Source organism: Anabrus simplex, chromosome 1 (assembly GCF_040414725.1).
Source record: "Anabrus simplex isolate iqAnaSimp1 chromosome 1, ASM4041472v1, whole genome shotgun sequence".
NCBI classification, from domain to species: domain Eukaryota; kingdom Metazoa; phylum Arthropoda; class Insecta; order Orthoptera; family Tettigoniidae; genus Anabrus; species Anabrus simplex.
Genome location: NC_090265.1, coordinates 926,007,404 through 926,029,015, shown reverse-complemented (window position 1 = coordinate 926,029,015; position 21,612 = coordinate 926,007,404).

Genomic DNA, 21,612 nt, shown 5'->3' with positions numbered 1-21,612 from the left:
ATAATTGTGTTCTACGTATTTGCTTTATTTGTGCCATGGACGAAACAGAGTGGTCGTTTACGTCTGTAAGAGGTTCACGTTATGTTTGAATGTTTAAATAGAGGTAACTGTAGCGGTAAGACAGAACATAGTGTATTGCATAGTGGAGGTGTACATTGGATACAATTTGATACATTAACTGAAAAAAAAAATTGGCGCGAACGCGACTCGTACATCGACGCGTCCGCACGACCGGCATTTATGACATTACCTCGTCTCAGTGAGCTAAGGAGACAGCTTCGGCAGAGCGCCGAGTTCATGCGACTTGTGCTTGGCCACGTTGCACGCCGTTACAGCGTTGCCAGAGCCTCAACTCTCATTTCTATTAAACCTATTGGTGGGACTAGGTTTTGCAAGATAAACTTTTGTCTTGAATTTCGACGAGGAACCGCATGCCGACCTCCACGTGCGGCATTTTTGTTCACCCTGCAGATGTATTCTTAATAATAATGCTATTTGCTTTACGTCCCACTAACTACTTTTACGGTCTTCGGAGACGCCGAGGTGCCGGAATTTAGTCCCGCAGGAGTTCTTTTTACGTGCCAGTAAATCTACCGACACGGGGCTGTCGTATTTGAGCACCTTCAAATACCACCGGACTGAGCCAGGATCGAACCTGCCAAGTTGGGGTTAGAAAGCCAGCGCCTTAACCGTCTGAGCCACTCAGCCCGGCAGATGTATTCTTGGAAACAAAAGAAGCGAATGCACGTGAGGGTTTGGAAGTGGAAAGTCACTTTCCCGTACCTCAGATTCTACGTGAAACCGGAGGTCCTGTGTCTTTGATCACGATATTATTAGGCATGTCCAACTCAAAGCTTTTTCGAGAAAGAAACGAATGGCTTGGTAAATATGAGATGACGGAGGAAATTCCTGCAAATAGCCTAATAATATTAAGTTCGAAGTCCACCTACGGCTGCCAAGTTCTTAAAGAAAAGGAGTGCAATATGGGACCTGTTTGAGCCTTCTTCACCATTAAAAGATAAAAATTTAATTGTTCCGTATTGAAAAGTATCACAGTTAAAATTGAAATAATAAATAAAGAGGTTCATCCTATTCAATACCAAAGAATAAGAAATGCAGTGATTACATTCTTATTTAATAATAAGTAGAAGTGGTACCGGTTTCGACCCTAATCCAGGTCATCATCAGCCGATTAAAACATGAAAAACAATGCATAGGAAAAAGAAAATAAAAGATCAAGTTCACTCCGGATCAGTAGAAGAGGCGATATAAAAATGACGGGGGTAGACATTGTAAAATTCAGAAGAAGTAAAATGTAAGTCACTTAAAAGAAACAGTACGTAATTTTCTGAGCGGCAGTATGGCATACCAGTCATAACCAAATACGCATGGAAAATTCTTAATCGACACGTAAACACAGAAAATTACAAATTGACTGAAAGTTGCTTCATGTCACTACCCTATGAGCTATTCAGGGTGCGGAAAACGTTGTCTCGTAAATGAAGTAGTGTTAGAGGATACACATACAAGTATTGTTAATTTAGCAACCACAGGTCTGCGGTGATTAATTTCTGTGCTACAACATCCAAAGATTTAAGATCGGCTGTCAACCTCGTAGGGGATCAAGCTTAAACGTGCTACTCTCTTTCATTTTTGTTTACATTTTAGCTGCGGACAATGAAAATGGACGAACGAACCAGTACATCAGAGCAGATGATCGAAATGCCTCCCTCCAACTTGGTGGTACAATTCACATAGACGCATTTATTCACGTATTCTTTCGAAAATTCCTGATACAATGTGCAGCCTCAACTATCCGGACAGATGGAAGGTAACAAGGAATAAAGAATGAAGGTTGCACGGACAGCGTCTCAGTAAAAAACAGTGTGACTTGTTGACGCTCGAGCGTCTAGATCAGAGGTGCTCACGCTGAGCATTTCCTTTCGCGGGCGCACAGCACTGTAAGCGTTTGCTATCCAACCACAGTGGCGTTGTGGTTACGTCACAGGCAGTGAAGGTTTGGCGAACTTCTCCCAGTCACTTTTGACCACTGCGACGGTACCCGAGTTCGAAATGGAGGCAGAAAATCATGAAAGAGAGGGCAGAAATCCATGTCATATTCAATTCACGTTGTAAAAAATAAGTTATAATTATTCATTTCATTGTATTTATTTTCACCGCATACAATAAGGAGTTAGGCCTACAACCTCAAATATTCTTGTATTGTACGTAATGAATTACAATTTTTACTATTATATTTTAAGAGGTGCTTTAGAAACATTTCTTATATAATATGGAGTTCGAGTCGATAAGCGGTGGCTGGTGGTTGCTTGGGTTTAAATTATCCGATAAATTCACCAATAATACAATCTTGCTTACCGGGAATAAAATCAGTTAGGTTATTTATTGTGTCTATTTGGTAGATACATTTACATTGTTGTACTACTTTAATCTTGGATAGTAAATAGCTATGTCCTCACGCGTGACGAAACTCCCTCGCCATTTAAAGGTTAGCTATTAACACAGGACGCCTGATACGTTTTAAATACTATTTTCAGAAATTCATTGAACAGGGAAAGTCACACAACACTATGCAAAATCAAACAGTAAATTTGTTGAGTTATGTAATTGTATTAATATTTGATGAATGAATAACAGGAATTTTACTTATTTTGTGTGGAAATACTGTCATTCCCATCCAAGGAATTCTAGGATGGTAGCTTGTACACTTAAACTCTTTGTAAATTGTAACACAACATTTATAACGAGTGAATTTTCTTCGAATGTACAAATATAAGAAAATGAAACTAAATGTTTATATCGAGCGCAGTACAAATCAAACTGGATTATCTTCAAAAGGTCGTTTTTTCTTGCGATTATAGCCCTTTTTTTAAAGTAGGCCTACTGTACCCCAATCAGCATTTCGCTGAGTAGTGGAGGAGAGATTCGTTGTCACAATCGAACGTCACTGCTCCCTTCCATGCAAAGTTTGGTCGCTCTCTCGCTTCACTGTGACGTATGCTTGCTACGTAAGCTGCCCACATTTAAGTCAGGCCAGCCCGGCCGCACTGGTCTAGCCTCAACGGGCGCCTATATAGATTGACACGGAAGTGTAAGACAGACCTCATTAACCAGTAATTCTTTGTTCTGCGAGGCCTTCTAGTACTCTTCCTCTGTCCTAGAATTTGACCGCAGTCTGTCTTCAGAGTCAACACAATTACACATACCTGTGTTGGTTAGATTTAAACGTGATTACTTCCCCAATATTAGAAATAATTTAAATATTGAATAATTTTAATTCTTAATAAGGGCAGTTAAGCGTCAAACACTTCACGGTAATATAATATGTATTTAACAGGATTCAGATCAATTGTCGGAGCAAGGCATAACGCTGTAGGTACCGTCAAGGTAGTCATGTCCCAGCTGACACGGTCGGACCGACATTTCATTCTTCACTTTCTTGACGAGATTTTTGTTCATATATGCTTTGGGTGTACAGCGCAGGATAAATAGGACCAATTTTAGTGGTGTGGAACAAAGCAAAGATTTGCCGATCCCGACGAATACAAAAGAATGAACTTTTGAAAAATCAATATGACTGGGAAGTTTATGCGGAAGGGAAATGTTTTCTATAACTTATGAAATGCATAGACGACTGTTATGAATTATTTTAAAAGGTGCATTTGGTCTAAATGCAGACTCAATCAATTGTAACGTCTTACTCAACGAAATTTGCCATGAGCTCCTAAAATTCAACCAATGATGCAGTGATAAATAAACAAAGTACAGTAGTTGTATAACAGACTTAGCAATAGAGGAATTAATACGTTACATATAATGGAGCGTGTTATCTGACTGACATCGTCACTGGTCTCTCACTAAGGTGGCCTCAGGTTGATACACGGCCAATGTATGTGATTCCAACTAAATATGGAGTACCCATGACTATGATCACTACGTAAACAGTCACGTGAAACTACAGCATAAGCTTCCTTTGTTGCTCGTCATTGAACATGTTAATGGTTGTAGTTCGCTTTAAAGGTACTTTCGTTAATACATACTCAGACACTTTCAAAAGGGATAGTATTCATTGCAGAAATTAAAGAAGATATTGAAAGATTTTCTAAAAATGGATTGATTTTTTAATTTATCAAAACATTCATACACAGTTATAGTTTTGATAAATTAAGATGGCTTAATATGGTAACCACAGGTTAACACAGGAAAACTGAAAAATATTGTTTTGTTTAAATCATCAGTGTACAGACTGGTTTGATGCAACTGTCCATGCCACCCTATCCTGTGATAAACTTTTCATTTCTACGTAACTGCTGCATCCGACATCTCCTCTAATCTGCTTGTCATTTTCATACCTTGGTCTACTCCTACAGTTCTTCAAAAACCAACTGAACAAGTCCTGGGTGTCTCAAGATGTGTCTTATCATTCTATTTCTTCTTGTCCTCAAATTTAGCCAAATCGATCTACTATCACCAATTGGATTCACTATCTTCTCATTCATGATGCGATCTATCCATCATACCTTCAGCATTCTTCTCTAACACTACATTTCAAAAGCTTCTAATCTCTTTCTGAGCTAGTTATCGTCCATGTTTCACTTCCATACAATGCCATGCTCCACACGAAAGTCTTCAAAAACATTTTTCTAATTTCTATATCAATGTTTGAAGTCAGAAAATTTATTTTCTTAAGAAAGGCCTTCTTTATTTGTGCTACACTGCATTTTATGTTCTCCTGACTTCTGCCATCATTATTTTACGCAAGTAATAATATTCAGCTACTTCCTTTAAGACCTCTCAATATAATCTTTCTTGGATCACCTGATTTCGTTCTACAGCACTTCATTACTTATGTTTCGGACTTATTTATTTTCTTCTTGTACTCATTACCCAAGACTCTGTCCATACCATTAAGCAATTTCTCCAGCTCTTCTGCGGTTTTAGGTGAAAGAACAATATCATCAGCAAATCTCACGGTTTTGATTTCCTCTCCTTGGACTGAGATTCCCTTCCCAAATTACTTTTTGACTTATTTTACTGCCTGCTCTATATATAAGCATTGAAAAGGAGTTGGGGCAAACTGCTACCTTGCCCCACCCCTTTCTGGATTGTTGCCTCTTTTTCAAATCCCTCGATTCTTATCACCGCAAAGTGATTTTTATACAGATTTTAGATCATTCTTCGTTCTCGGTACGTGATCTCGATCACCTTCAGAACCTCAAATAGCTTGATTCAATCAAAATTATCAAATGCCTTTTCACGATCTACGAACGCCATGTATGTTGGCTTGTCCTTAATTTGATCCAAGATCAGACGTAAAGTCACGATTGCTTCACGTGTTCCAACATTTCTTCTGAAGCCAAATTGATCTTCTCCCAACTCAATTTCAACTTTTCTTTCCAATCTTCTGTAAATAATACGCGTCAAAATTTTGAATGCGTGAGATACTAAACCAATGGTGCGGTAGTTTTCACACTTGTCAGCACCGGCTTTCTTGGAAATAGGTATAACAACTTTCAGCCGAAAATCTGATGGCACTTTTCCTGTCTCATGAAATCATGCCGATTTCTCCTAAGGCATCAGTAATTCAGCGAGAATGTCATAAATTCAGGTGCCTTGTTCCTATTTAGGTACCGGTATCTCAAAGCTCTGTCAAATTCTGACCTCAAAATTTTGTCTTCCATTTCATCAGCATCAACAGCCTCTTCTTGTTCCAGAAACATATCATCTACGTTCTTAACTTGATTCAACTGTTGGATACGTTCCTGCCATCTTTATGCCTTGTCAACATTCCCTAGAAGTGGTTTTCCATCTGAGCTCTTTATTCATAAACCTAGTTTTCCTTTCTCCAAAGGTTTCCTTGATATTCCTGTATGCAGCATCTACCTTTCGAAGGACCAAATAACCTTCTACATCCTTGCACTTATCCTTCAGCCATTCTTCCTTAGCTGTTCTGAACTTCCTATCCATTTCAGTCTGTGATTGCCTGTATTCCTTTCTTCCCTCTTCAATTTTTGCATTCTTGTACTTACATCTTTCGTCAATTATGTCTAGTATACCCTGAGTTATCATTGATTCGTAGTTGATCTTTCCTTTCTTCCTAACATTTCTTCAGCAGATCTAGAGACCTCATTCTTCATGACTGCCCATTCTTCCTCTATTGTATCTGCTTCAGCCTTTTCATTTACCGGTAGTCTTTGTGTATATGTTCCTTGAAAAAGTCCCTCACACTCTTTTCTTTCTACTTATATAGATCTTATCTCCTCGAATTCCTTACTTTCTTCAATTTCTTCAACTTCAGACGGCGTTTCAAGTTGTGGTCAGAGTCCATGTCTATTACTGGGAATGTTTTGCAATTCAATACCTGGTTTCTGAATCTTTTCTTAATCATAATGAAGTCTGTTTGATACCTTCCAGTGTCTCCAGGTCTCGTCCACGTATATAGCCGTCGTGTGTGGTGTTCGGTGTTTGTGGTGTTTGAACCGAGTATTAGCAAGGCCTAAATTATTATCGGTGCAGAATTTAACCAGCCGACTTCCTCTTTCATTCCTTTGCCCCAATCCGAAATCTGCTACTGTAATGCCTTCTCTTCCTTGGCCTACCACTGCATTCCAGTCTCCCATCACAATTGGATTCTCGTCACCTTTTACATATTGTATTAACTTTTCTATCTCTTCATATATTCCGTCGATTTCTTCATCATCTTCTGAACTAGTAGGCATATAGACCTGTACTATTCTGGTGGAAATTGGTTTGATGTTTATTTTGACAACAATAATCCTTTCACTATGCTGGTCGTAGTAGCTTACTCGCTGTCATATTTTCTTATTCATTATTAAACCAACTCCTGCACTTGCCCTGTTTGATTTTGTGTTGATAATTCTCTAGTCGTCTTGCTCTTCCTGCCGACGTACTTCACTTATACCAACTACATCCAGCTTAAGTCTATCCATCTCCCTTTTCAGATTCTCTAACGTACCACAACGATTCAAACTTCTAACATTCCACGCTCCGGCTCACAGAATGTCAGTATCATTCTTCCTGATGATTGTCCCCCTCTCGTGTAGTCCCCACATCCGAATGAGGGGCTATTCTACCTCCGGAATATTTTACCCAGGAGGAAGCCATCATCAGTACATAATTCATACAGAGAGAGCTGCATGTCCTCGGGAGTTAGTTACGGTTGGAGTTTCCCGTTGCTTTCAGTCGTGTAGCAGTATCAACACAGCTAAGTCTTGTTGAGTATTATTACAAGGCCATATCAGTCAATCATCCAGACTGCAACCCTTGCGACTTCCGAAAAGCTGCTAACCCCTTTCGATGAACCATTCGTTAGTCTGGTCACTCGACAGATACCTATCCGATATGGTTGCACCTACGGCTCGGCTATCTCCTTCACTTGGACACGCAAGCCTCCCCACCACGAAAAAGTCTCATGGTTCGAAGGGGAGGGAAAAATGATACAGGTTGATACATATAATAAGCAATTTTCCTCGCCTAAGACCCACAAGGGTACAAACATTAGTGTAAAGGAATACTGATTCCGCGTAATCAGTTTCTCCAGTTTCTCTGTCGTTGCTTGCTTTAAAGTTGTCCAGCGACAAAATATAAATCACTGATAATAATTTTGGTTAAAACTCAAACACAGAAGTTAACTACAATCATTATTAAAGCACATCCACACATGTACCCATAAAAAGCTGATTCCACACAATCACACGATTATTTTATTGGTTTACTAGCACTATGAACACTCGACCTTCCTTCAACAAAAGCTCACACACAATCCTATGATGTTAAGCTCCCAAAACGACGACAAATTTATTTCCAGAGCTTGTTTGTTTATTATTTACGTGGGATATTACTTTCCACTACCACGAACCACCACTCTCGATCAATATACACGTTGGATTTTAGTCGCTTAAACGCTGATGCGCGTTGGGTCGCTAGAATGGAGAGCATGAGCAGTATACTTGTTTCTTCACTCAGAGAACAGTTGTCATGCCATGTATTAAGGTTTTAATTTATTTTATTAATGATAATTTAAATTTTATTTATTTATTTGTTTACTTTAATTTTTAATATCTTCACGAATATCAAGAAGAATGACTATCCGAGGCGGTAATATTATAGACGGTTTATCCGGGAGGATGTGTGATTCTTCGTCAGGAAAAATCACAAATTTAGAAATTAGACGTATTCTTATGGAAGATGCACGGATCTGGAGTTCATTCTGGCTAGAGTAGAAATGAATAGGTACCGGATTAATTCGTGATAACAAAAGTGACCATACATACGACAAACCACTTTATCCTACTTAGCGACTTAGCTACTTTGTCAGCCTACTGGTTTCCGGTTCATAGGGGCACAGGTTTGATTCCCAGCTGGTAATTGCATATGGTTAATTCCTCAGGCTCGGTGACTCTGTATTATGTTCATGTTCATACAACATACCACTCTACCAACCACCACTGGAATTACACATAGGGTTGGCGTCAGGAAGGGCATCGTGCCATAATACAGGATCAAATCCGAATCAAGTGTTAACTCCAATAGACTGGGAAGAAGGCCGGGAAAAAGAATTCACGAGGTTACGGATTATGGAACTAATTTTCCATTCTTCTAGGAGCTTTCACGGTCTGCATGGAGATGATTTTGATTTTCTTCGTGTATACTCATGTCCATGTACCTTCGGTTTCTCAGCGTCCTAAATTTAAAAAAAAGGAATCATATACTTTGTCTTTCATCTGTCCTGCACACTGTGGGCCGCTGTTCTGCACCTGGCGCACGTCTTGACACGATCCGCAGCACCGCTGGACTTTGTTCACGTCCTCGTATTATGTCCATCCACTGTTTCATTTGCCATCCTCTCGGTCGTGACAGGTGAGGTTTGATTGGCAATATGCTGCAGCGTATGACTTCCACGAGCAGGGGCGTACGCAGAAATTATTTTCTATAAAATAATGTTTGATGCATATTTTGAAATTAGAGACACTAAATTAAAACTTTCAAAATAACACAATTATTTAATTAAGACACATTTGTATTCATGTTGTACCCTGGGATTTTTGGCCAGCTCCTGGATTATATTTTCTACCGTCATATGTTTTTCCTTGTGTGTATAAAAAGTGCTAACATATCCAATCTTTACTGTGCAGTCATATTCTGAAAATAACCTTTCACGTATTTCAGGGATGAAAAAAAGCGTTCTGGTGTGGCAGTGGTTATTAGTAAGACAGTAAACAGTTTCAGTACTCGATGTATTATAATTATTTGTTTTACGTCACACTGACACAGATAGGTCTTATGGCGACGATGGGATAGGAAAGTGTTAGGAGTGGGGAGGAAGAGGCCGTGGCTTTAATTAAGGTACAGCTCCAGCATTTGCCTGGTGTAAAAATGGGAAACCATCTTCAGGGCTGCCGACAGTGGGGTTCGAACCTACTGTCTCCCGGATGCAAGCTCACAGCTGCGAGCCCCTAGCCGCACGGCCAACTCGCCCGGTACTCGATGTATTGTTGGTAAAATATCACTTTCGCAAAATGTTAAGTTCAGAAATGAAGTCCATTTGTTCAGAATGTTTGCTTTCAGAAGGAAAACTTTTATATGTTGATTGATATTTATTAATGGAAGCATCAACACAGTGTTGGCAAATACGTAGTTCAAATTAAAAGCAAAACGATGGGCTGCCTATGATCTTCATTTACATGGTTGCCACAATTAATCACTAGTTGTAAACTTTAATTCCCCGCCCTCTGCGTACGCCCCTGTCCATGGGGTCTTACCATGTTGTATCTCACAGGCAGAATGTCAGTGCAACCTACTACTGCTAATTTTCGGAACACCACCTTGGTCCCACACTGAGGAGAAAGCGACGGCACTTGCTGTCAAGGACTCTCTTGAGAACGCACGGTGTTAAACCGTTAGCGTCATGATCGACCTCCTGCGTGGCTGGTGATATGGAGGTAATGGAGCATCCGCCGTATTAACCCGATATGATTCAGTACGATTATGATCTCTTTGCACAAAATAAATAAAATACCTTTCTAGGAAGCCCTCCAACTCAAGAGACGCCATCCTGTTCCAGAGGGCGGTCACTGTGGGACAGCGCCAGAAATAAACGACCTAGTGGTATATGAGGCTTTCGACAAGTGTGGAAGCTGGTAGACGTGGAGGGAAGCTACAGTGAAGCCGTTGAATTGGTGTTTCCTCTCTCAATATAGCCAGACAAATTCTAGTAGCTTGACATTATTTTTTATCCAACTTATAGAATTTCTCTGTTTCTTGTGTTCTTTGGTCTACAAGACGTCTACCGGTACTTTCCGTTCTACTAAATCATCAGGACCAGTAATGACGTCCAAATATTTATAGGTCTAGGGGAATTACTCTTTCAGGTGTTTGCAATATTAGTCATTTATTTTTCCTCTAACACAGTTTTGTGTACAGTATTTCACTTCACTTTATGTGGCCCATGCAATAAAATAATAATGATAATAATAATAATAATAATAATAATAATAATAATAATATTTTTACGTCCCACTCTCTATTTTAACGATTTTCGAAGGCGCAGAGTTTCCGGAATTAAGTCCCGCAGGAGTTCTTTTACGTGCCAGTAAATCTACCGACACAAGGCTGACGTATTTGAGCACTTTCAAATACCACCGGACTGAGGCAGGATCGAACCTGGCAAGTTGCGGTCGGAAGGCCAGGGACTCAACCATCTGATCCACTCAGCCCGGCTTGGTCCATGTTTTGTACAGTATCCTTCTAGGAAACTCCTCCGTGGAACCAAGCAGAAAGAAACCTAGCCTTGTTTGTCCTGACTGTTTTTATAAGCTGATGATCGTAACGTTTTGTATTTTTCATACACGCTCCGTGGAGAAAGGTAGTCATGTTTCTCGACAGCGTTCGTTGCACACGCTTGTAACTTGACAGCCGTTGTATAGTGCGTTATTAATCATCTTCCATATTTGGGTGATTTATGACCATGTCACCTGCTTGGCCTCTTGGAGGAGTAAGCTGGCAGCTTGCTGATACCAACATATTGGTGTCTTCAATGGTGTCAAGGGATACTCCAGGAAGTATATTATTCTCACACTACGTTAATTAGGTTGAACAACATTGATAATGTATGTCTGACTTCAGTCATGAAGTCAGTTTATTGTTCTCCTTCTGTTTCAATATAGCGAGTTCGAGTGTAGCTGAAATCATTGGCTTCCAACACATTAATAAAATCCGGCGCCTCTTAAAATCTAGAGCAATTGAATAATTATTAATCAATTTACCGTCGAGGGTTGGCTTTTCCCTCTGACTCAGCCAGAGATTCCACCTCTACTGCCTCAAGGGTAGTGTCCTGCAGCTCGAGACTTTGGTTCGGAGATATATCTCCGAAGGAGGACCAGTACCTCACCCAGGCGGCGTCATCTGCTGTACTGAACAGGAGTCTTGTATGGGGATGGGAAGATTGGAAGGGATAGACAAGGAAGAGAGCTTAAGTTAGGTAGCCTTAAATTCCGGTATTTGCCTGGAGGAGAATGGCGAAACAACGGAAAACCACTTTCAGGATGGCTGAGGTGGGAATCGAAACCTCTATACTCAGTTGACGTCCCAGGGCTGAGTGGACTCCGTTCCAGTCCTCGTACCACGTTTCAAATTTCGTGGCGGAGCCTGGAATCGACCCCGAGTCTCCGGGGGTGGCAGATAATTACACTAAGCACTAAACCAGAGAGGCGGACATTATTTTTCTTCTTCTTATTATTATTATTATTATTTAGGATACGTCTGAAAGTAGTTTAAAAATTACTGTAGTGTACTGTACAGTAGTATACGAGTAATATCCTATTAGAAATTAGTGTGCTTATTTTGTTATTGTAAAATATTTGTGTAGTACTGGTGTAGTAGAGGTATCCATAGAAACTCTTACTAAAATATTGTTGAAATTAGGATAGGCTTAATTGCAGTTTGGAATTGTGTAGTTCTTGTGTATTACTTTCGATATTCAGTAATTAACAGCAGTTTTTATCCTGTTAGGAGTTGTAGGATTAAAAAAAAATAGAGCACGACTAAGTAGTATTGTAGTGTAGTCGTATATTAATTACCTTATTGTTGTGTAGTATCCCAGACAATATATCCCTCCGTTCATTTATTTTTTTTTGCAAATAAGTTACTTTATTTTTTAATTTAAAATTTTCCCCCTGTAAAGAATGGCTAAGGAGCGCGAGTGTACTTATTGTGGGTGTGGTGAGGCATTGAGGGGTATGAGGGAGGAGTTGGAAAGTTTGAGGGAGATAATTAGGATTCTCACAGAAGACAGGAAGGAAGATAGGACTCCCTCAAACAATGTACAGGTTACAGTAGGTGTACAAGAGGGAGGGGAAGGAAAGGGAGGAGTTGTAGAAGACAGGTGGTCTAATGTTCTAAGGGGAAGGAGATTGCAGGCCAAGGGCTCTACTCAGGATCAGAATTCAGGACAGGTGTCTGTGCGAAATCGGTACGAGTCACTCCAGGTAGAACAACAGAGGGAAGATGAGGGACAGGGAACTGTTGCTGAGATGCATGGAAGTAGGAGGAAGGGAAAAGGTAGGAAAGGGAAATGTAGAATAGAGGATAGGAAAAGACAGGTGGAACAGGGTCATGGGAAGGAGAAAAGGGAGGAGAAAGTAGCTTCTGCAGCTATCAGGAAAGATAGGGCTGACCAGGAGGGGAGGGGATCAAATGAGGTGGGTAGGGTTGAGGCTCTGGTCATGGGGGATTCCATCGTTAGACACGTGGGGAAAGTGTGTGGAGGAAAGGGAACCAGGGTAGAATGTTATTTAGGAATTAGATTGAGGCAGATGTTGAGGAAAGTAGAAGAGAGGGAGGAGGGGAAGGAGAAGGTGGTAGTGTTTCATGTTGGTACCAACAACGTAAGGCAAGCTGATATAAGTACCAACATAGTTGGAGATGTGTGGGATTTGGTAAATGCAGCACGGGTGAAGTTTAAGAAAGCGGAGATTGTTATTAGTGGAATACTGTGTAGGAGGGATACTGACTGGAGGGTGATTGGGGATTTAAATGAGACTATGGAGTGGGTATGTGGGAAACTGGGAGTGAGATTTCTAGATCCTAATGGGTGGGTAGGAGATAGGGATCTGTGCTCGGATGGCCTTCATTTAAACCGCAGTGGTACGTATAAGTTAGGAAATTTGTTTGGAAGGGTAATAGGGAGGTACATTCAGGGAAACGGGATGGCCTAGGGAGCGGTGATAAGGGAACAGGGAACTGGAAATCAAGTAGGGATGACATAAAATTGTTAGTGTTGAACTGTAGAAGTATTGTAAAGAAAGGAATAGAATTAAGTAATTTAATAGATATATATTTACCAGATATTGTAATAGGAGTTGAATCATGGCTGAGAAATGATATAATGGATGCAGAAATTTTCTCACGGCACTGGAGTGTGTATCGTAGAGATAGGATAGGAAAGGTGGGAGGGGGAGTTTTCATTCTGGTGAAAGAAGAATTTGTAAGCTACGAAAAAGTTAAAGATGAGACACATGAAATTCTGGGTGTAAGGCTGATTTCTAAAGATAATAGGCAACTTGATATATTTGGAGTGTACAGATCGGGTAAGGGTAGCACTGATGCGGATTCGGAATTATTTGATAGGATAGTCAGCTATGTGGGAAACGACATGGAAAGAAATGTGATTGTAGCGGGAGATCTGAATTTGCCAGATGTAAATTGGGAAGGAAATGCGAACGACAGGAAGCATGACCAACAAATGGCAAATAAGTTAATATGGGAAGGACAGCTGATTCAGAAAGTGATGGAACCAACCAGAGGGAAAAATATCCTGGATGTGGTGCTGATAAAACCAGATGAGCTCTATAGGGAAACTGAAGTAATAGATGGTATTAGTGATCATGAAGCTGTTTTTGTGGTAGTTAAAAATAAATGCGATAGAAAGGAAGGTCTTAAAAGTAGGCACTGTTAGGCAGTACCATATGGCTGATAAAGCAGGTATGAGGCAGTTTCTAAAAAGTAACTATGATCGGTGGAAAACGGTAAATAAAAATGTAAACAGACTCTGGGATGGGTTTAAAGAAATTGTTGAGGAATGCGAAAACAGGTTTGTACCTTTAAGGGTGGTAAGGAATGGCAAAGACCCACCTTATTACGATAGAGAAATAAAGAGACTAAGAAGGAGGTGCAGACTGGAAAGAAATAGAGTTAGAAATGGCTGTGGAAGTAAGGAGAAATTGAAGGAACTTACTAGAAAATTGAATCTAGCAAAGAAGGCAGCTAAGGATAACATGATGGCAAGCATAATTGGCAGTCATACAAATTTTAGTGAAAAATGGAAGGGTATGTATAGGTATTTTAAGGCAGAAACAGGTTCCAAGAAGGACATTACAGGAATAATTAATGAACAAGGGGAGTGTGTATGTGAGGATCTTCAAAAGGCGGAAGTATTCAGTCAGCAGTATCTAAAGATTGTTGGTTACAAGGATAATGTCGAGATAGAGGAAGAGACTAAGGCCAAAGAAGTAATAAAATTTACATATGATAACAATGACATTTACAATAAGATACAAAAGTTGAAAACTAGAAAAGCGGCTGGAATTGATCAGATTTCTGGGGATATACTAAAGACAATGAGTTGGAATATAGTACCATATCTGAAGTACTTATTTGATTATTGTTTGGTCGAAGGAGCTATACCAGATGAATGGAGAGTTGCTATAGTAGCCCCTGTGTATAAAGGAAAGGGTGATAGACATAAAGCTGAAAATTACAGGCCAGTAAGTTTGACATGCATTGTATGTAAGCTTTGGGAAGGCATTCTTTCTGATTATATTAGACATGTTTGTGAAATTAATAACTGGTTCGATAGAAGGCAATTCGGTTTTAGGAAAGGTTATTCCACTGAAGCTCAACTTGTAAGATTCCAGCAAGATATAGCAGATATCTTGGATTCTGGAGGTCAAATGGACTGTATCGCGATTGACATGTCTAAAGCATTTGATAGGGTGGATCATGGGAGACTACTGGCAAAAATGAGTGCAATTGGACTAGACAAAAGAGTGACTGAATGGGTTGCTATATTTCTAGAAAATAGATCTCAGAGAGTTAGAGTAGGTGAAGCTTTGTCTGACCCTGTAATAGTTGAGAGGGGAGTCCCTCAGGGCAGTGTTATCGGACCTTTATGTTTTCTTATATATATAAATGATATGAGTAAAGGAGTGGAATCAGAGGTAAGGCTTTTTGCGGATGATGTTATTCTCTATAGAGTGATAAATAAGTTAAAAGATTGTGAGCAACTGCAACGTGACCTCGAAAATGTTGTGAGATGGACAGCAGACAATGGTATGTTGATAAACGGGGCTAAAAGTCAGGTTGTGAGTTTCATAAATAGGAAAAGTCCTCTCAGTTTTAATTACTGCATTGATGGGGTGAAAGTTCCTTTTGGGGATCATTGTAAGTATCTAGGTGTTAATATAAGGAAAGATTTTCACTGGGGTAATCACATAAATGGGATTGTAAATAAAGGGTACCGATCTCTGCACATGGTTATGAGGGTGTTCAGGGGTTGTAGTAATGATGTAAAGGAGAGTGCATATAAGTCTCTGGTAAGACCCCAACTAGAGTATGGTTCCAGTGTATGGGACCCTCACCAGGATTACCTGATTCAAGAACTGGAAAAAATCCAAAGAAAAGCAGCTCGATTTGTTCTGGGTGATTTCCGACAAAAGAGTAGCGTTACAAAAATGTTGCAATGTTTGGGTTGGGAAGAATTGAGAGAAAGAAGAAGAGCTGCTCGACTAAGTGGTATGTTCCGAGCTGTCAGCGGAGAGATGGCGTGGAATGACATTAGTAGACGAATAGGTTTGAATGGCGTTTATAAAAGTAGGAAAGATCACAATATGAAGATAAATGTGGAATTCAAGAGGACAAACTGGGGCAAATATTCATTTATAGGAAGGGGAGTTAGGGATTGGAATAACTTACCAAGGGAGATGTTCAATAAATTTCCGATTTCTTTGAAATCATTTCGGAAAGGGCTAGGAAAGCAACAGATAGGGAATCTGCCACCTGGGCGACTGCCCTAAATGCAGATCAGTATTGATTGATTGGCACAAGTACAGTGGAGGAGAAGAGATGGAAGGGTCTAGGATACTGGGCAAATGTCCATACAAAAAATTAAATTCTGAATGTATTTCCTAAATTGTATTTTTCTTCCTTTTTTCTTTCTATTCTCTTTGAAAGGTAATAGCAACAACAATAGTGATTAATAACTGTAATAAATACACAGGCAGACAAAAATATCCAAACACTAAGAAGGGGTTGTGCTAGATACACGAACATTGGTAGGCGTGTTTATACATCTGAGTGATTATGTTTCTTTTTGCTTTACGTCGCACCGACACGGATATGTCTTATGGCGACGATGGGACAGGGATGAGCTAGGAGTTGGAAGGAAGCACCGTGGGCTTAATTAAGGTACAGCCCCAGCATTTGCCTGGTGTGAAAATGGGAAACCACGGAAAATCATCTTCAGGGCTGCCGACAGTGGGGTTCGAACTTACTATCTCCCGAATACTGGATACTGGCCGCACTTAAGCGACTGCAGCTATCGAGCTCGGTAAATGTTGATTCAAATTTCCCGCAATCGCATTAGCGTGCTGCAAGTAGCGGCCCCATGACGTTGCATGTCAGGTTTGGTTTAAATACGGGCTGTACTGTGCGAGAGCGTCAGTTACCTGTGAGATTGGACGGAGTGACTGTGAGTGGGTCAAGAATGCTTTTACGACGACGAAGAGGCCACAGCTCACTGCGGTTGAACGAGACCGCATAATAGGGCTACGTGAAGGTGGATTTTCCTTCCGCGCTATTACAGAACGACTTGGCAGGAATGTCTCCACTGTGCATGCGTGCTGGAGGCAGTGGTCATGACAAGGTACCCTCGCAAGAAGACCGGCTCCGGACTTTTCCGTGGCACCACCGAGAGGGAGGACCTCCGTATTCCGCGTATGGCTGCGTCGCAGTGGGCTGCAACAGCAATTCGAGCGACAGTTGGCACCACAGTGCAGCAACGAACTATTCGAAATCGGTTACTTGAAGGACAGCTCCGAGCCAGGCGCCCTGCGCTGCTGCGTGCATTCCACTTATCCTAAACCACCGCCGTATGCGACTTCAGTGGTGTCAAGCGTACTGCGGCGTGCATTCCACTTATCCCATACCACCGCCGTCTGCGACTTCAGTGGTGTCAAGCGAGAGCACATTGGAGGATGGATGTAAGCCGGTTCTGTCTTGGTGCCAGTGATGGGCGTGTGTTGGTTAGGAGGAGGTCACCTGTCTGCGGCGTCAACACATTGGACCTACACCGGGAGTCCTGGTCTGGAGAACAATTTCGTATGACAGCAGGAGCACTTTCGTGGTTATCCCACGCACCCTGACTGCAGTTGTGTACACCCGTTTGGTGATTCGACCTCTTGTGCTGCCATTCATGAACAGCATTCCCGGGGGTGTTTTCCAATGGGATAATGTACGCCCCATGCCGCTGTTTTGAACCAGCTTGCTCTACAGAGTGTCGACATGTTGCCTTTGCCTGCCCGATCCTCCGATCTGTCCCCAGTCGCGCACGTATGGGACATTATTGGTCGACGACTCCAGCGCCATCCACAACCGGCATTAACCGTCCCTGTATTGATCGACAAAGTGCAACAGGCATGGAACTCCTCCCACAAACTGACATCCGGCCACTGTACGACACAATGCATGCACGTTTGCATGCCTGCATTAAACAGCCAGGCGATTATATCGGCTATAAAAGGACCAGCCTGACACATTTGTAGTGGTTTTTCGCGCGCGGATATTAACCTGTAGTATTGTACCTTTAATCAATTATGTAATCTGTACACATATATTGCCAAAATTTCCGTATTCTATATTCCTTATCTGAAGAGCAGTGTGGAAAGAAAGAACTGTAGAGGTAGGCCACGGCTAGGATATATAAAACAAATCATTCACCACAAGGTTTGTGATAATTACTTGGACTTGAACAGACTAGCCACAGTCCGGAGTTCATGGACAGCCGCTACAAACCAATCTTCGGATTGAACACCACAGATGAAAGCATTCTTTATTTCATGGTATCTGGATATTTTTCCGCCCTGTATTTAGAAGGTGATATTACAACAATAAGCTTCAGAGCTTAATAAATAACGGGGGAGAAGAAATTCCCATTTCACAAGAGTGATTAATCTTTACCATGATACAAAAATCCTTGGTACGTAGCATAAGAAGCTGAAGCTTCCCACAGTTAAGTTATACAGTACAACGGGAAACAGAACTGCCAGACTTCGCTATCAATGGATGATCGGGCCTGGACTTCACATTAAGGCACTTTTTAGTACACTACCAACTTTACCCGATTTGGCAAGCGCTGCCCTTATTCAGCAGAGAAGCAACAATACAACATATAGATCAGAAGGATCCAGAAGTAGCAGACGTATCTCATACCACAGGGCCGAGAATGAAATACAATAAAAGGAAATAGGAAAGGCCGAAAATAGACTAGGACTCAAGCATTCCCGTGACATGACTTGCAATAAAATCTAACGAGGAAGAAGCCCCAATGACACAGACGATAAAATATACTACATTTATAACTAAGAGGGAAAGAATATAACTCACCGAGAGCAAGAAGACAAATTTAAAAGAAAAAGCGTAGTCACCAAAAGTGCAAAGTGAACATGAGAAACGAGGGTCCACACTCGTACATCCTTAACACATTACAAAACACCCACTTGGGTAATTACAGTCCGTAGCAAGAAAGCCTAGAAATATACATTTGACAGATTAAACTGAATTAATGGAAAACTTACATTCAAATTCGGTGAACAAGGCTCGACCCTAACCGTTTACATGCTAGAGGGGAACGCTGGTATCTTTCTGTCGCCACACGCATGACAAAGAAAATTGTTAGCCGCCTACCTTAGAAGCTGCCGCATCACGCCTGTGGATACATAAGGCCGAAGATTGCTCCTCTGTATAGGGGCGAGCTGGAAGATGATGGGTTGATTTAATTTGAAATCATAGTCCTCACTTAGAACCAGATGAAATACGATTTCGAGTACCAACACCCTAACACAGAAGTGCTCACGCTGGCAGGCAGGTGATGAACGTGTGCTTATTCAGCCACAGTGACATTGTGGTTACGTCACAGGCCTTGAAGGTTGGGTGAAGTTCTCCAAGTTACTGTCGATCACTGCGGCGATGCCCGAGTTTGAACTAGTGGTAGAAACGTGAAAGAAAGTGGGCAGAAGTTCAAGTCATTTTCAATTTACGTTGTAAGAAATACTGTAAGTTAATTCCGTTCATTGCAGTTTATGTATTTTGACCGGATACAAAAAATGAGTTAGGTCTGCAGCCTTGAATATTTTTGTACTGTACGTACTATGTAGTTTTCATTAAGTTCAGCCTGTCTCCACGAGACTTCAGCGCCCTCAGGCGATTAAGGTGTTGCCTACCACTAGGGAGATGCCTAACTGATGTTATTATTATTATTATTATTATTATTATTATTATTATTATTATTATTATTATTATTATTCTCCGGCAGATAACCTGAAACTCTCCGACTCGTTGGCTGAATGGTCAGCGTACTGGCCTTCGGTTCAGAGTGCCCGGGTTCGATTCACGGTCGGGTGGGGGATTTTAACCTTCATTGGTTATTTCTATTGGCTCGGGGACTGGGTGTTTGTGTTGTCTCCAACATCCCTGCAACTCGCACACCACACACAACACTATCCTACACAACAACAACACGCAGTTACCTACACATGGCAGATGCCGCCCACCCTCATCGGAGGGTCTGCCTTACAAGGGCTGCACTCGGCTAGAAATAGCCACACGAAATTATTATTATTACCTGAAACTAACCATTAGGTCAAGTGCTGGACTGAGAGCGGTAGAGCCAGTATCCAGTAATCGGGAGATAGCGGGTTCGAGCCCCACTGTCGGCAGCCCTGAAGATGGTTTTCCGTGATTTCCCATTTTCACACCAGGCAAATGCCGGGGCTGTACCTTAACTAAGGCCAATTCTTAGGCCTTTCCTATCCCGTCGTCGCTATAAGACATATCTATGTCAATGGGACGTAAAGAAAAAAAAAGAAAAAAACAGGAAAAAGAAAAAAAGAGCGATAGAGCGTAGACCTTTTGAGTTCAAGTTAGCAGTTTCAATTTCTGCTCAGTACATAAAGATGCTTAAATACTCCAGATCCGTGTCGATAGATTTACTGCCATGTAAAAGGACTCCTGTGGTACCAAAGTCCGGTACCTAGATGTCTTAAAAATCGTAAAGGCAGTTATTGGGACGTTAAAACAATGACGTTATTATTACATCTAGAGACAAATTAACACGAAGGCGGCTAGAATTTTGCTTGATAACACTCTGTAGATCTAGTCATGTGAGGCTCTTATCACTATTAATACTTAGGGTCCACTTCTTCACCATGTTAGGGGAGGGGCTTAGAAAAAGTGCCCTAAACGTAGTCACCGTGACCTTTAGCCGGCTGGTCACCTGCATCTAGACGATGAGGTTGGAAAAAAGAAAGAAAAAACAAGGACGTATAGTCGGCAGTACTGATGCACTCGGAAGGCAATATGTTTCTCAGACGAATCTCTGTAGGATCGGCCGCGTCTGCGGGGAGGTCACTGTGCAGACATGCCAGTGTATTGATTTATATATTAAATTTTAGATACAGGTAGTGAAAGTAACGTCGTAATTTCGTAATAACAAAGCTTCAAGCTACATCCCATAGTAACTTCACGTTACTGTTTGAAAATGGCCAGTCTCCTTCTATAGTGTTAGTAGCAATGATACCAGCTGTCTATGGCACCTACGAGTAGTTGCGCATCACGGTACCAAGACTTTGGAAATACTTAAGAAGATTAGAAGTGTATGCAGGAAAATCGTCGGTCCTATAACAACCACTATTTTTCCAAGGTGTCTTTAGATTGTGTGCTTTAAAATGCGAGGTTGCTCATTGAAATCCGTTCAACAGCTGTTTTCTCACAATTTCCATTCCAAGAAAACAGCACATCAAATTATATACATTTGTATATCTACCGCAATACCTAAGCAGAAGAAGCGACAAGCAAGACAATATCATCATTGCTAGATTCAGGTGCGGGAACGAATATCTGGCCAACAGGTACTGGGTTAAGAAGATTTTTAAAAATGCAACATCTGTGGAGAAAGTGAAGAAACGAGACTCCTGGTATACGAGAAGAAAGAATAAGGAAGAATTAGTCAAGGACGTATTGAACGGAAGGGAGTGGATAAATGTGGATGAGAGAAACGGTAAACCAACGAAAAGAAAACTGCATAAATTAGTTGATTCTTTAAATAAGCATCGCATATCAGTTAAAAGTTGTAAGTGCCGCGTTCAGTGTTTGCTCTATTCACATTGTAATTGGAATATTTCCAATGCCGAAAGGCAAAATTAAACTGTTAATACATTTGTTTATTGTACCATAATACAAGAGGCAAAAATGTCGTTTCTTGTTAAACTTATCTTTCTGTTTCCGCAGTAATCAGTTCCG